General features: G+C 31.6%; 1 pseudogene; it reads left to right on the top strand.

The window, feature by feature from the left end:
• The first annotated feature begins 7952 nt into the window (after positions 1–7952).
• Positions 7953–14462, top strand: LOC132170598 (D-ribulose kinase-like; annotated as a pseudogene).
• The last annotated feature ends 110 nt before the right edge of the window (positions 14463–14572 follow it).

Below are 14572 nucleotides of genomic sequence, written 5' to 3'. Positions count from 1 at the left end.
TTAAATTACTATTTTTTTATTAATAATAATTAAAAAAAAAGCTTGTAATACTATAGTTTTTAATATAACTTCCTTAAAAACTCACGTCTAGATGCAAAGACGGAACTACATATAAGTCGGGGACTCGGGGGCTATAACACCCTCTAGGTTTCAAATTGTCTTCTAAAATTTTTTATTAAATTAAATAAATATGTTTTTTCATTTTTTTTATAATGAAAAAAATATCCTTAAGTCGAAATAAGCAATATTTATTTGTCCCTTTCCATATAAATAAATATTTTTAAAACACTTTTTCTCTTTTTGTTTATTTGTCAAAAGGCCCATTTTAACCAAACACCCGTCTCTAGTACTGTAAAGTGGTTAAAGTGGACAGCGGTAAAGTGGTAGAATGTGAGCAATTGATTGAAATTTGAAGAAAAAATGGGAAATGTGCGGACGAGTGGAGGAGCGTCGTGTGGGAAAAGTGGTGTTGTCAGTACTCGTTGAGACGATGGCACGTTGCAAAATAACTGATCTGTCCAACTTCTTGTGGGTCACACGTTCTCCCGTTTTTTTCTCAGGATTTTTTTGTTTTTTTTTTCATAAGGACCTTCTTTTTTGGTTTGTTGGTAAATGGCAAACGCACGAACTCTAACTCTGGGACAGTCATTCATGACAAGTATGAAGTATCCTGCCAAAAAGCATTCGCAAATCGCAATGTATTTTCTGCATTCTTTTTTTTAATTTTTATTTAAGGGTATATTTGATTTAGCAATTTTAAAACATATTGTTTACAAAAATATTAATTTTAAAATATAGTGAATGAAAATGTGATTTTGAAAAATGCATTTAAATATTTCATAAAATTAATTTCAATTTGTCTTTTAAAATTATGCGTTTTTTAAAACACATTCATTGCCATGATTTTTTTTCGCATTTTCAAAACAGTCTTTTATTTATTTATTTTTTTTTAAAGGAACAAACAGTCACTTTTTTTAAAAGCATTTCCAAACAAAATGTTTCCCGGTTTAATTTAAATACGTACTTTTGAGCTGCGAAATCACAAAGCCAAACCGACTCTAAAATAGCTAACCAAAAAGTTGTTTTTTTTTTCATTTTAGCAAATGAATTTTAAATGCACTCTATATTTTTTTGTCTATATCATTTTTTTTTTTCAGGTATATATTTGCTCTTTGATGAAAGAGAGAGAAATACATCGCCTCCCGAGAAATGAATAAATAAAGAGATAGTGGGAAAGAGAAAATCCTAAAATACTTATGCATTGCGGCTCAAATGCAAAATGCATTTGATTTAGAAAATATAAATGGACACGTTTTTTAGGCATTTGGTTAGTCATTTTAAATACAACTCTAAAATAAATAAGTCACCAAGAGCACTCACAATGGAGAAGCTAAATTGTATTTTTATCTAAAATGACAAATCAAATTTATAAAAAAACCCTCTACATTGAATTAGGAAAAAAAACAAAAAAAGCAAAATTGATATTTTATTGGATTAGCTGAAAAAAAAAATGCTATATGTAGCGGCACTATTCACAGGACCCATTTTATTTTCTCCTATTATTTCTCTTTCACATCTTTATTTTTCCCAAAATTTTCTACTATTTCTCTCTCCACATCTCTTTTTTTAAAAAAGTTGAAAAATATAATCTTTAGTAAAACTACAATCCTTATAAAAAATTAAAAAAAATAAAATAAAATTTAAATGATATAGATAATAATAATAAAATAATCGGATATATGGTATCTTTTAAAACTTATTAGCTAAAGCTAGATAATGTGGGTTTTTATTAGCCATTTTGCATAAAAATATACATAAACCATTGTGAATGCTCTAAGTTCTCTAGGTCTAATTAAAGAAATAAAATCTATCTTCTAGAAAATGATTAAATACACTTTAGCCCTCTTAAATTGACAACCCTTTTCAAAGTAGCCCCATGAACAAATGTGACATTTAAATACATAAAATTATCACTTTGTTGCAACTAAGCCCATCTTTTAACATTGAAGTTAGAGTGAATGGAAAAATTACCTTCAACCAAAATCTTTCGAAAATATTCTCATTTTGACCATTAAAAAACCAAATTTACCTTTTATAATTATCAATTAATAAAAAACTTTTTTTTAAAAAAAAAAATTGACATAAGTATTAGATTTATATGCTAACCAATTATGATCATTGATTTTAAAACGATTAATTAACAAGATAAAAACAAAAACAACAACATCAAAAGCAAGAACTTCAGTATATTATAAATGTCTAGGATGCTAATAATATATACCAATGCATGCTACAAGTCAAGCTACTTTGTCGCAGCCTTCATGATCATTCCAATTATTAAAAAATTTTAAAAGTTAATTATTTTTCTCTTTCAACTAACATTTTGTTGGAACTAATGGCTTATATTAGAACACCAGTGAAAGGCCGGTAGATGGGATTGGAGTGAACAACGCGATAATGACGATCACGGAGTGGGAGGCGTAATTAAGTTTGCGGGGGGAACGACTAGGTTGTGGGGTGCGATACAGGGTATTTAGGAGATTTCCAAAATACGTTCGTACAATTAGGGTTTAGGATTTTCCTATATAGATATATATATGTTATGATATAAACCTGAATCATTAATAGTAAAATACAGCCACACTTATGGACATAAACAAGCCGAACCACGTTAAATCTGTGTCTTGACTCTCTCTTAATCTCTCTCTTTTTGATTCTATTGCTCGTCATTGTTGTGCATGGTAACAACAATTTTATAATGTGGTTTTGTAACTATATATATAACTTTAGCTATTATGTATTAGGATCAAAGTATACTTTTTCCCCTTTCCTCCATTTGAATAGAAGAAAAAAAAAATCAAAGTTTTCTTCTAAATTTGATTAAGTAAATTCTTCAAACTCATTCTATTAAATTGACATGTGTTCAAAATGTATGTGATTTTTACATTAATTTTTAATTATTACATGCATTTTGTATACAACATGAAATTTCACATAAATGTTTTAAAATGCATCCAATTATTTATGCGGCTGATGGGAAACAAAAACTAAAATGAAAAGCACTCAATTATTCCCTCACCTATTGTTGAATTATAATCCCAATATTATGACTAGTATTTATGGACTTCAGAGCCTATAAGGAAGCACTACACTCCTTCAATCATGCATGGTGGCAGTTGGCATTCAATGGCGACTACCTTATAACAAAAGAAGAAGGGGGGGGGGGGGGGGGGTTTGGTGGGTTATTATTGGAGACACACTCTTACTAGAGCCGATGACCGTAAGCCATGAGCAAACCACACGCAACCCCGATCAAGAGACGATGCATGGCAGAGTCGTATGAGAAAAATAATGACCTTTAACTAGGAGGAAAGAAAACAAAGTGGGCGGTAAATCATTCACGAATTCATTTGGTCAAAATTACTCTTATTTGTTTTGACTCATTCTCTGTGGAGGACTTATTTACCGTCTCATATAATTACCTGACTTAAGTATGAGAGATATCCCGACTAAATTACATCGACATGTCACGTACCTGTGAGCTAATTTGTCTCTTAATTTCAAGTGTTCTTTGTCGTAGACTTGATAGTGTTAATTTATGCATCATCATGCATTTTAAATATATATATATATATATATATATCTCAGTTTGATAGAATAAATTGAAGAAAAAAAAAAAAGAAGAAGCTAATTTGCTACAATTTCGAAGCATAAACAATGTGTGAGACACGCGCAGGGTTGAGATTCATATTTGTTTGTCAACGGACGGTGGGGATGTGGGAGATACTCTCCCATGTGATGGATCTCTACTTTTTGGGGCTTTACACGTAGGACATAAACTCGAGAGCTGATATGACCAACGACGCCGTATGACTTCTTGACATCCCGGTGGGGGGCCAGTTTCGTCTTTTGCATTCTCCGTTGGGTGCATTGCGCACCGGGACACGCGACCTAGAGAGGGGAGAGACCGAGCGAGGGTTGATAGATGGACCAACTACCATATCTACCCCTCGTGAATTTATTATTGATCGCGCATGTGAACGCGTGGTCTATCAGGCGTACAACAATTAATTTGCACATATATTCATTTGATAAGATAAAATAAAATTTTTCCTAGCAAGGCTAGTAGACTACGGAGTTGTCACTCATTATCTTTTATTAGAATAATAATTAAATTATTAATTTTTTCTATTAATTTACACTTTTTAAATAAGCATGATTAAAACAAAAGTTTTGAATTGAAACTATACTCTATTTTCTTTCAAAATGGAAGGAAAAGAGGAGATAAAATGTTGTACACATATGACTCGATAATTTTAACCCTTATGTTCTATTAAAAACAATTCGACAACTCCACAAGGGGTAGTTCAATCGGTTGTGAACCACGTCTCATGAAGCGGAGGTCACTAGTTCGAATCACCATTCTTTCTTCCCTTGTGTGGACATGTTAAAAAAATAAAAAACAATTCGACACAAAGAAGTGACAAGATTTGAATATAAGATACTTGTTCATCATCTTGCTTTTATATCCCTCCTTTTAAATCCATAAAATGGAAGAAAAAAAAAAATCAATTTCTACTTATTTTCCATCATTCTTTTATCTTCACTCCTATCTCACATTTTCTATATGTCCTATGAAACAAAGTGTTAGAGATTGTGGCTTGTATTCAGGGACGGAACCAAGAATTTGTATCGATAGGGGCTAAAGCAAGAATGAGAAATATATTAAAATAGGGGGTCAAAACATAAATAAAAAAAATACTCAAGTTAAAAAGCAGTTTCTTTAATTGGCATTCAAATAAATATAATCGAAACATCATAATTAATAGTCAACAAAATGCAAAGTCATGTGATCTCCGTAACAAAAATTTAGCACAACAATACTAAAATTATTATATTTAATAATGAAAAAAATAATACATCTTATACTTATTTTGTACGTAACCTATCTTTTAGTTGCATCCTATTATTTCATGCTTAATGAAAATCTTGGCCCAGATGTAAATTTAAAGGCACATTTAAAGAAAATTTTCAAAACATGGGGGTGGCCATAGCTTACCCCCATCTAACATGGGTCCGTCTCTGCTCCTTATTATGGATGCAAAATTTATAATAATTTTTAGCTTATAGACATTCATATGGTATGATAAAGATATATTAAGAATTTTAACGTATTAAGCTAGGATTTTAACTAGCATATATATATATATATATATATATATATTTGTGTGTGTGTGTTTTATATAATTACTTAATTTATTCTTTATCAAAATAGTGAAATTATTTGTGTATTGTTGTATGTTACTTTTTCTTTACTTTTCACCGAATTATATAAATAAAATTTCAACAATCACAATACATTGAGTAATTTTAGAAGGCCTACTTATATCCTATTAAGAATGATGTAACTATATATATATATATATATATATTTTTGACATGTCCACACAAGGGAAGGGGGAGGGGAGATTCGAACTAGTGACCTCCGCTTCATTAGGCGTGGTCCACAGCCGATTGAGCTACCCCTTGAGGACAGAATGATGTAACTATTAAAATTACTCTTTGATTAAAATTCAATAATGATCAATCACAATCTCAATAGTAATTTTAATAACCACATATTCTTAATAAGACACAAGTAGTCACCTAAAATTACTCCATCGCATAGCCTAACAATAAAATAAAGATGTCTCCTCATGTTTATGGCACGAGTCGTGATACAACTTACGCCGGCGCTTCAACAAAGTGAAGCACGCCAGGCCAAAAAAAATTTTTTTTTTTTTTTTCAAAAAAAATTAAAATAATAAAATAATAATAAAATAATATAAAAAAAAAAAATCACGGCCGGCGTGCTTCACTGTTGAAGCACGCCGGTCGTGCTCAATATCTTTACCCTTATGGCACTAGTCAGTAGTACACGGTGCAATTTACAGCGGAAAAAGTGATATTAGGAGCCCTGCTTTCACGCTTACACTTAATACTTTCCAACTTTGTCGCGTACGGCCTCTAACACGATCTTAAGACTAGATATGTTTTATCTTGTTAGGATATGTTCTAAGAGGAATGATACTGGGGCAACTTCTGGCCAACCTTTTTTTTTTTTAATTAAAAAAAAAACAAATTTAAAAATTTAAAAATTAAGAAAATTGATCAATATTATGAATAAAAATATAATTTTTATTTTTTTAAAAAAAAAAATACCAAATAAAAGAATGACTAAAATAAAAATTATTGCTTCAAAAACTTTTTTAATTTTTAATTTTTTAAATTAAAAAATAAGAAAAAAGTTTCTAAAGCAAAATACAGTTTTTATTTTTTTTAAATACCAAAAAAAAGAATAACCAACATAAAAATTATTGCTTGAGAAACTTTTTTGATTTTAATTTTGTTATTTTTTAAATTAAAAAATAAGGTAAAAGTTGGCTCAAAGTTAGACAAAATAGTTGTACTTTTAGCATTTTCCACGTTTTAAACATGAAAAATGTTATTCTTCCTTCGAGAAATTATAAGGTTTTTTTTTTTCCCCTTGGTCTTTCTCTAATATTTTTATTTTTCAAAATTATCATTTGATATATGGGTTAATGTGTAAGACCCACATAAATCTTACGGATCTAATAATAACTTTAAGAAGTTGAAAGATGGAAAAAAGACTTAAAGAATGATATATAGCATGTCACGTCATCTTCTGTCTAACTTCATTTATATTTTTTTAAAATTTATTATTAAATATGTAACACTCATATGGTAATTTTTTTTTTTTGAAAAAAAAAATAGACAAAGATTGGAGAAATAACATGTCACTTTAAACACGCATAGTAATGGGATAGAGATTTGAGCATCCGGTTCCCAATTCCCATAGTAACAACAACATGAATATGTAATATTAATGATGGGGAAAACTTGAGTTTATTGACAAAGTGCGACGGATATCACTCTTACGATCACTTTAGGGTCACCAGTAATGATGGTTAATAGGCACGGCATATTGACCAATCAAAATTATTGTCAATGATTAGCTGTCGCTTACGCAAGTTTCAATGGACAATCAATTATCACCCTAACTTGTTGGTAATCACTAATCACTAATCACTAATGATCTTTTCTCTTTTGTCTTTTGTCTTCTTTTTTCTTTTTCTTTTTTTTTTCTGATTTTTTGTTAATTATCAATCATACGGCTTACCTTGATGGTTATCTACAAAGTGAATCACATCTTTTTGTTTGTTTGTTTGTTTCTGATTCAACTCAAATCATGCATTCCAAACACAAGTTAGGACTTATTCAAATTCAATATAAATAATCCTAATCAATTTTATATATGTATGTACATAAGTACATTATAATTTATTTAGAGCATTCTCAGCAGATTCTCTATAAAGGAGTCTGTTCCCTAAGTTTAGAGAATATGTCTAAAAAATTGCAAAAAAATTCTACAACAGACTCTATAAATGAACCATAAACATTAGGATTGTTACAGTGGAATCCAATATTTTGGGTTTCACTATTACAATCCTTATGATTATTAAAATTAAAAAAATAAATAAATAAATAGATTTTCTCTGTTCTCTTCTCTCTCATTTCTCCTCTCATATATATAATATAATTAAAAAAAAATAAATATTTCAATGTTATAGTGAGTGATTAAGGGAAGTTATTCGAGTGCATTTTAACATAGGGAAGTAAAAAGTAGTTTGAATCCTTTAAATGTAAGAAAAATTATGAGAAAACTGCTAAGAATGCTCTAAATAAGAGAATAAAAGTGAAGAAGCAGCTGATCACATGCATGGTCAACCTCGAACATGGTCCTAGTGGAGAAATGTTTAATTTAACAAAGGTTGTTAGAAAAAAAAATTTATGAGAAAGGGTTCAAATAAAAGGCGGGGCGGATGATCGTGTGTGTTTACCTAGATAGGTAATAAGTTACATGCCCCTCTTATGCGAAGCGCCTGTGAACAATGCACGACATCGACCAAGTGCTATATGCTGATAAGGTATGACCTTATTCAAGTGTGACATCAAATTCATGTCTCACAGCAAGGAATGCCTTTGGCCAGAGGTATCACTTGTTGATAGGATACGACTCTAGTCGATCATGGGGGCAAATTCCTTGCCTGCTGTTAGGGTGCAACTATTAGAAGGTGTCATGCTGAATTGCGTGTTCACTGGCAGGCTAAAATCGTTGTTTGATTCATCTTCAAAAATAATGAGACAATTAAGACAAAGTGATGGGAATCTATCATCTGCATTACTTACTTGTTGCTATCTAAGTAGATGTTGTGTCGACTCTTGTGGCTCATCGAAACTTGCAATTTGGGACTAACCATCCAAACCTAGCCCACACTTTTAACCTAGGCTAGCCGGGAGAATCCTCGGTATATCAAGAAGAAGCATTGATACTGTTGGGGGATAAATGGGTTCCATTATTTCTCAACAACCCTTAATTATCTCATAAGGTCCTATATTATCTCATAAGGTCCTATCTTATCTCAACTATTTCACATTATCTCTCCACTATTTCAAATGATTCTTCAATCATTTAAAATAAGAAGATCAAAAAAGCAGTTACACAGAAAAACTTTATAAAAGGGAATTAAAGACATCGGTAAGATGGGTGATTATTTTCTCAATACATTGCTAGTTCCGGCTATATTTTGACCCCATATACGATTGTTAACTTAAGCATCAGAGAGTCTACGGGGCCTTCCCATAGACCCCTTTGACACTCTTATTATTTTATGGGAGCTCGACACCTCGAAGAATGTGAAAATTACACCAAACGAAAACTGTTAGATCCAAAAAATGCATCAACATATACCTTTCTTCTCTTATTTACTACTAGTGTCAATACTTAACCTATTATTATTTATTCAATCAACCGAAAAAAAGTCCTTGTCGTTCTTATCATATTTACTACTAGAGTCAATTCTAACCCATTATTATTTATATAATTAACCAAAAAAAAAGGTCATTGACTTCTCCTACTTGAGATTACACATTATCTACGATTTAAGATCACTCAAAGGCCACACTAATAAAGAGCAAGAAGCATCAAATGAAGTATCTTATATGTCAGCAAATTTAAAATCTTTGGCATAACCTTGTTAGACTAGCATCAATGAATGTTAGCTATTGAAAACTAATAATCATTGATAAATGCCGGTTTGGTTTGGTTTAGTTGGATTTTGAATTTGTTAATTTAGAGTTTGATTCAAGGGTGGACCTACATTGTGCCTTACGAGTCAGGACTCCTCAATATTTTATAATTTTTTATTTATTTTATTTTATTTTTTAATATTTTTGGCTCCCAAAGTCTAATGAAGTCATTTAACAATGTTAGTATTTTCGTATGAGGTTGCCCCAAAGGTTAATTTTTAACTCCCCCAACCAATTCATGTTGAATTATGGCCCCCCTCTTATTTGAATGACATCTATGACTACATTTGCTACCAATCCGAATATGCGGACAACAAATACTTATAGGATTTACTTCAGGGTAGATTGCTCGAAATCTGTTTGGACAGAAAAAAACTCTACAAGAATTTACTCACATTTGCTACTCAAAGAGTCAAATTACTAACAACGTACGTAGGGACTCTTGTGAAAAAAAATAATCTTCCTTACATATGGACCATTATTTGTGGTCCTTTTTCTAGCTTAATATTCACTCGTTTACAATTGCCCCACCATTTACCGTTGTGTTGGAAAAGTGCGTGCCTCTTCCATACATTGCTCGTCCTACAAGAAATTGAACTCCATAGTTCTCACGCGAAGGGGTTGTTTGCAATTAACGTTTCGATGTTATAATTAGAGTGTAACGTATTCGTATTTGGAACTCATCATTTAGCTAGCACTTACTAAAAGAAATAGAAGTTAAAAATAAAAAATAAAAAATACGGAGTATTATAGTTTTTATTACGATTCTTTAAAAACTAATGTGACTATTTATATGACACTTATTACAATAATCACAATTAAATTTAATTATTTAGTGAATGATATGATATGTTACTTATTGATGTGATAGTTTACGTGACACTTATCACAACAATCATAATCAAATTTAATTAATTTAGAGTACGTGAAATAGTTATTCTATTAAGAAAATAAATATTTTTTACTAGGAATGAAAGAATGTGAAATTGAATAGCTATTCTTATTTTTCGGTTTGGTGACAACGCATATAATCTCACTATAATGAAACCAAAATTATAAAAATACCTACTTTAAGAAGACAGGCTTCTAAAATATTGTCTAGCGAACTTCGGCAGCGTATTCCGACAACGAATTTGGCAAATCTAGTGATCTGCAGTGAATTCCAAAGAACTCTAGTGACAAGTTAAGGTGATTTTAAAAAAATAAATAAATAAATAAATAACTCGGTTTAAAAAAACTAAAAAATATTGCGAATTTTTTTTATTTTTATAGAAAACATAGTTTATTCTTAAATGAATAGCTATTTTTCTCTTTTTTATTTTTTTTATTTTAAAGAAATTATTATTTTTCAATTCAAGGATTAGTTATTTCATGAAAATGACATTCTCTTAATGGTTTAGCGGTCAAAGCAGTATCGAAGGATTTTAGTTAGCAAAATTTAATGAACAGCAACAAAGCACCCGTCTCTTCAATTCTACAAAAACTGAGAATAATTCAACCGTTTGTTTTTCTGTGGACAGGGATTGCTAGTGTTTCTATGTCGCCTATTCGATTGCCTCATTAATGTTCTTTTTGGTCCCTTCAGTTGGTATATCATAGTCAAGTGCCCAAAAAACCGATTTATTTATTTTTATTTTTATTTTTAAAATAATTATTAATTTTTTTAAAAAAATTTTAAAAAACTACCTTCGTAAAGTACATGGCCAAAAAATATTAAAAAAAAAAAAACATGAACAAAAAAATGAAATGGTGCACGTACGACCTCCTTTTCACCTTTTTGTTCAATCCCTTAATTAATGATATTTATAAACCAGTGAAACGACCGGTAGTTGTCCAAACTCCAACCAAAATGATGGAGATTCAAGACCTTAAAATGGACAACTATAAAACAATGCACATCATTTGACAAAATTACCTTAGACAACTACATAATATCTTCACAATTTTTTTTTATAAATATTTGACCCTGGACCTTCTCATACAGAAGTCATTATGAGATTAAATTAATTGATTGGAAGGATATATTGGATAATTTCACAATATATATATATAGAGAGTTTAAGGATTCAAGCTCACTTATTCAAAGAGATCATGAACCTTACAACTCTTCTCACAAAAAATTTGGACAACTTAATTTTAAAGAATTCGAATCTTTCAAATCAATCATTTTGAAGTGAAAAATGAAAGAAATTATTCTTTCGTCCTAATAAAGGAAAGAAAAGATGCATGAAGGACTGTTGTGGGTCTTAAAACAGCATAATCCTAAATATAGTTTTGGTTTAATTGATCAACAGCCATAAGAATGAAATCTATAGGAAAACAGATAATAATGCAAATGCCTTTTGCTGCTTGGAAGAGTACAAGTAAAGAATAGATATTCTCACTGACTTGTTGGAGGGTTTGATTGGCACATGTGACCTTTATTTACATGGCCCTAGTGGGCAGTGATTCTTGTAACTCAAAGGAGAAGCTACTTAGCTGTCACCTCCCATTTGTGTTGTGCTAGTGGCTCAGGTGCAATGTGCCAGTTCTCAGGTGGGTTCCATTCCAATCATACACACTCTGCCTTGTTTTTTTATGTCACAAATGAGTACTCCTAAATATCATCTCCCTCGTTAGCTATTTGAATAGCAAATACGAAATAGTTTATGTGAGGTCGGCCTCTTTTAGTAAGTGGACTAACTGCTTAAAACTTTTTTGAATAGGTGGGTTCTATAGAAACCGTCTCACAATTATTACTCGAATTGTTAGCAATTCAAACAACAAAATTGTTGGGCTCTCTATATTTAAAAATTACACTTTTATCTTATCATACTGACGTGATAGTATTAATCGGTTATTATTTAAAAAAAAAAAAAATTAAAAATTAAAGACTAATTGACACTGTCACATTAATAAGGTGAGATAACGTTAAGATAAAAGTTACTCTGTTCCAAATATGCAGACTCGAGCTTGTCCCTAAGCTTCTATGGGCCAACACTTTGTGGGCCAATGAAGAAACTCTACCAAACGAGTATAAGCACCAAATGACGCATTCATGTATTTTTGGGTCATAGACTCAGCATAAATTTTTTTCAAACCTTTCCTATGGGCCTGGGCTCCATGATTGCATATCTTGGACAAACGAGTTAGCTATCAAGCCATCACCGAAAATATATATTAGATCAAAGATTCATAATTTAAACATTAACTCCTTAATTTATCTTTTATTTTAGTTAAAATACTTTACATGAGAGGTGCTCCAATGTTAATTAAATAATTAAATATATAAAATTTTAAAACAATTGATAATTTGAAAAAATATGCTATCAACTCATATTTCTGTTGAGAGCCCCTATGGTCTGGTTGGTCGGCAAATCACTCCTTTTACAGCACTCAATCACCATTTGTCACATCATCCATTTAACAAACATGCAAAAAATGAAAATGAACTCACCCACACCAAATCAAAATGAGAAATACCTGGGCGAACCAAGGAAAACCCATGCCACGACCCCTGTGACCCATGGCATGGGGCGTGACCCACGGGTCTAACCCGCCTAAAAACCGGTTTCTAATGTCCAAAATCCGTTTATAATGCTTCAAAACTTGTTTATAATGTCTCAAAACTTGATTTTATATTCAAAACTAAAACCTAGAAGTGAAAAGCTCCTGGAAGTCCAATTGGCTTTTTAAAAGAGGACGTTAGAACACAATATAGTATGTCTTCTTTCAATTAAGTAGTTTTGTAATGAAGCCTATATGCATTGTAATTTTCTTCTGAGACACAATTTCTAGATACATTGGTATCAATTGGAAGCTTAGTTGAATTTTATTCGCTGGGAATTGACAACTTTGATAAAACGTTTCTTTAAAAAAATTTCTTTGGAAGATTTCATGTAATTTCAAGTTTATAAAATACATCTGTGCAGGTTTTCCAAAAGATTGTGTTGTATGCCTTTCTTGCAGCTCGTGCAAGTTGTGCAACACAACCAGGGAAAGCTGTGAGATATCTATCTGCTACACTTACCTTTCTCATTTAATCATTAAGGAAATTGTAACACATGGTTAGGGTTTCCATTTCCATGTTTTAGACGTCACATTTATTTCAGCATGAAGCCAAATGTGAAATTCACCCTACTGCAGATATTGCATTTCATAGTGCTATGCTCCTTTTTTTCTTTTTTCTTTTTTTCCTGTTTCCTAGGAACTTTTTGCTGAAGCTGTTCTCTGATTTTTCATGAATTTTGTTTGTAATGCTGATATTTAGGTCACTTCTTTGGGTTCAACCCTTGCTATCAAATTACTGAGCACCAGTAGGATCGAGGATGCACGATATGGGGTGTATAGTCATCGTCTGGATGATAAGTGGCTTGTTGGAGGTGCTTCAAATACCAGTGGAGCTGTTCTTCGACAAATTTTTACTGATGAGCAGTTGGAGAACTTATGTGAACAGATTAATCCCATGAAAACCTCTCCACTAGACTACTGCCCTCTGCCAACGGTTGGAGAGAGATTTCCCATGACAGATCCAAAGATGGCTCCTAGGTAATGAATCTCTACCTAACTTCTTTATGGAATTTATAAGAGTCATTCTAAATCTAATAGAATCTCATTTTTATATATTAATCCTTTTTATATATGCTTGAATCTTGATTTTGAGAAGCATACCCTATTATTTGCATATTAAGGTATATACATGGTTTCAAGTTTTGAAAAAAAGTAGAATATGTTGGGATTAATTTTGTGACTGCACCATCCTTCATGGTAAGTAACATGAGAATAAACTGCAACTTGAAAGGCCTTTAAAATATTTACAAAATTAAGGCACCTAGTTGGAGCTTGTGCAGGTTACATCCACGACCAGAAAGTGATTTTGAGTACTTGCATGGGATTTTAGAATCAATTGAACGTATCGAGGTATGAGGACTCCTATTTGTTCAAAACTTGTTGCGAATTGGCAAGAGGAAACATGTTGTAATCTTAAACTAGAGCCTTGTGACATGGATGTCTCTTTATCATGTAATCTTCAGGCAAAGGCTTATGGCTTGCTGAAGGATCTTGGAGCAACCCAAGTTGAAGAAGTGTTCACCGCTGGAGGTGGTGCAAAAAATGTGAATGGACCAAGATACGCGAGAGAGTGCTTGGTTTGCCTGTGAGTCGGGCAATTCAGACAGAGGCTGCCTATGGAGCTGCTTTACTGGCATTGAAGGGTGCCCAACAATGTGTCCAGTGAGAGCAGAGTGGAGGTGATAGGAGAAAGCCAACTGTGAGTGATGAATCTAATAAAGTTGTTTATTATTCGGATGATACAAAATATATGATTTAATGCATCAATAAAACACAAAAATTGCACATCTGAAAATTGCTTCTGGCAAATAGCCACCAATCTACAATATCATGCATGATCGATTGAAGGAAACTTGTTATGAGTTGATTCAGC

Source organism: Corylus avellana, chromosome ca1, assembly GCF_901000735.1.
Source record: "Corylus avellana chromosome ca1, CavTom2PMs-1.0".
NCBI classification, from domain to species: Eukaryota; Viridiplantae; Streptophyta; class Magnoliopsida; order Fagales; family Betulaceae; genus Corylus; species Corylus avellana.
Note: the sequence above shows the minus strand (reverse complement) of the source record. Positions and strands in the feature narration are given on the sequence as shown.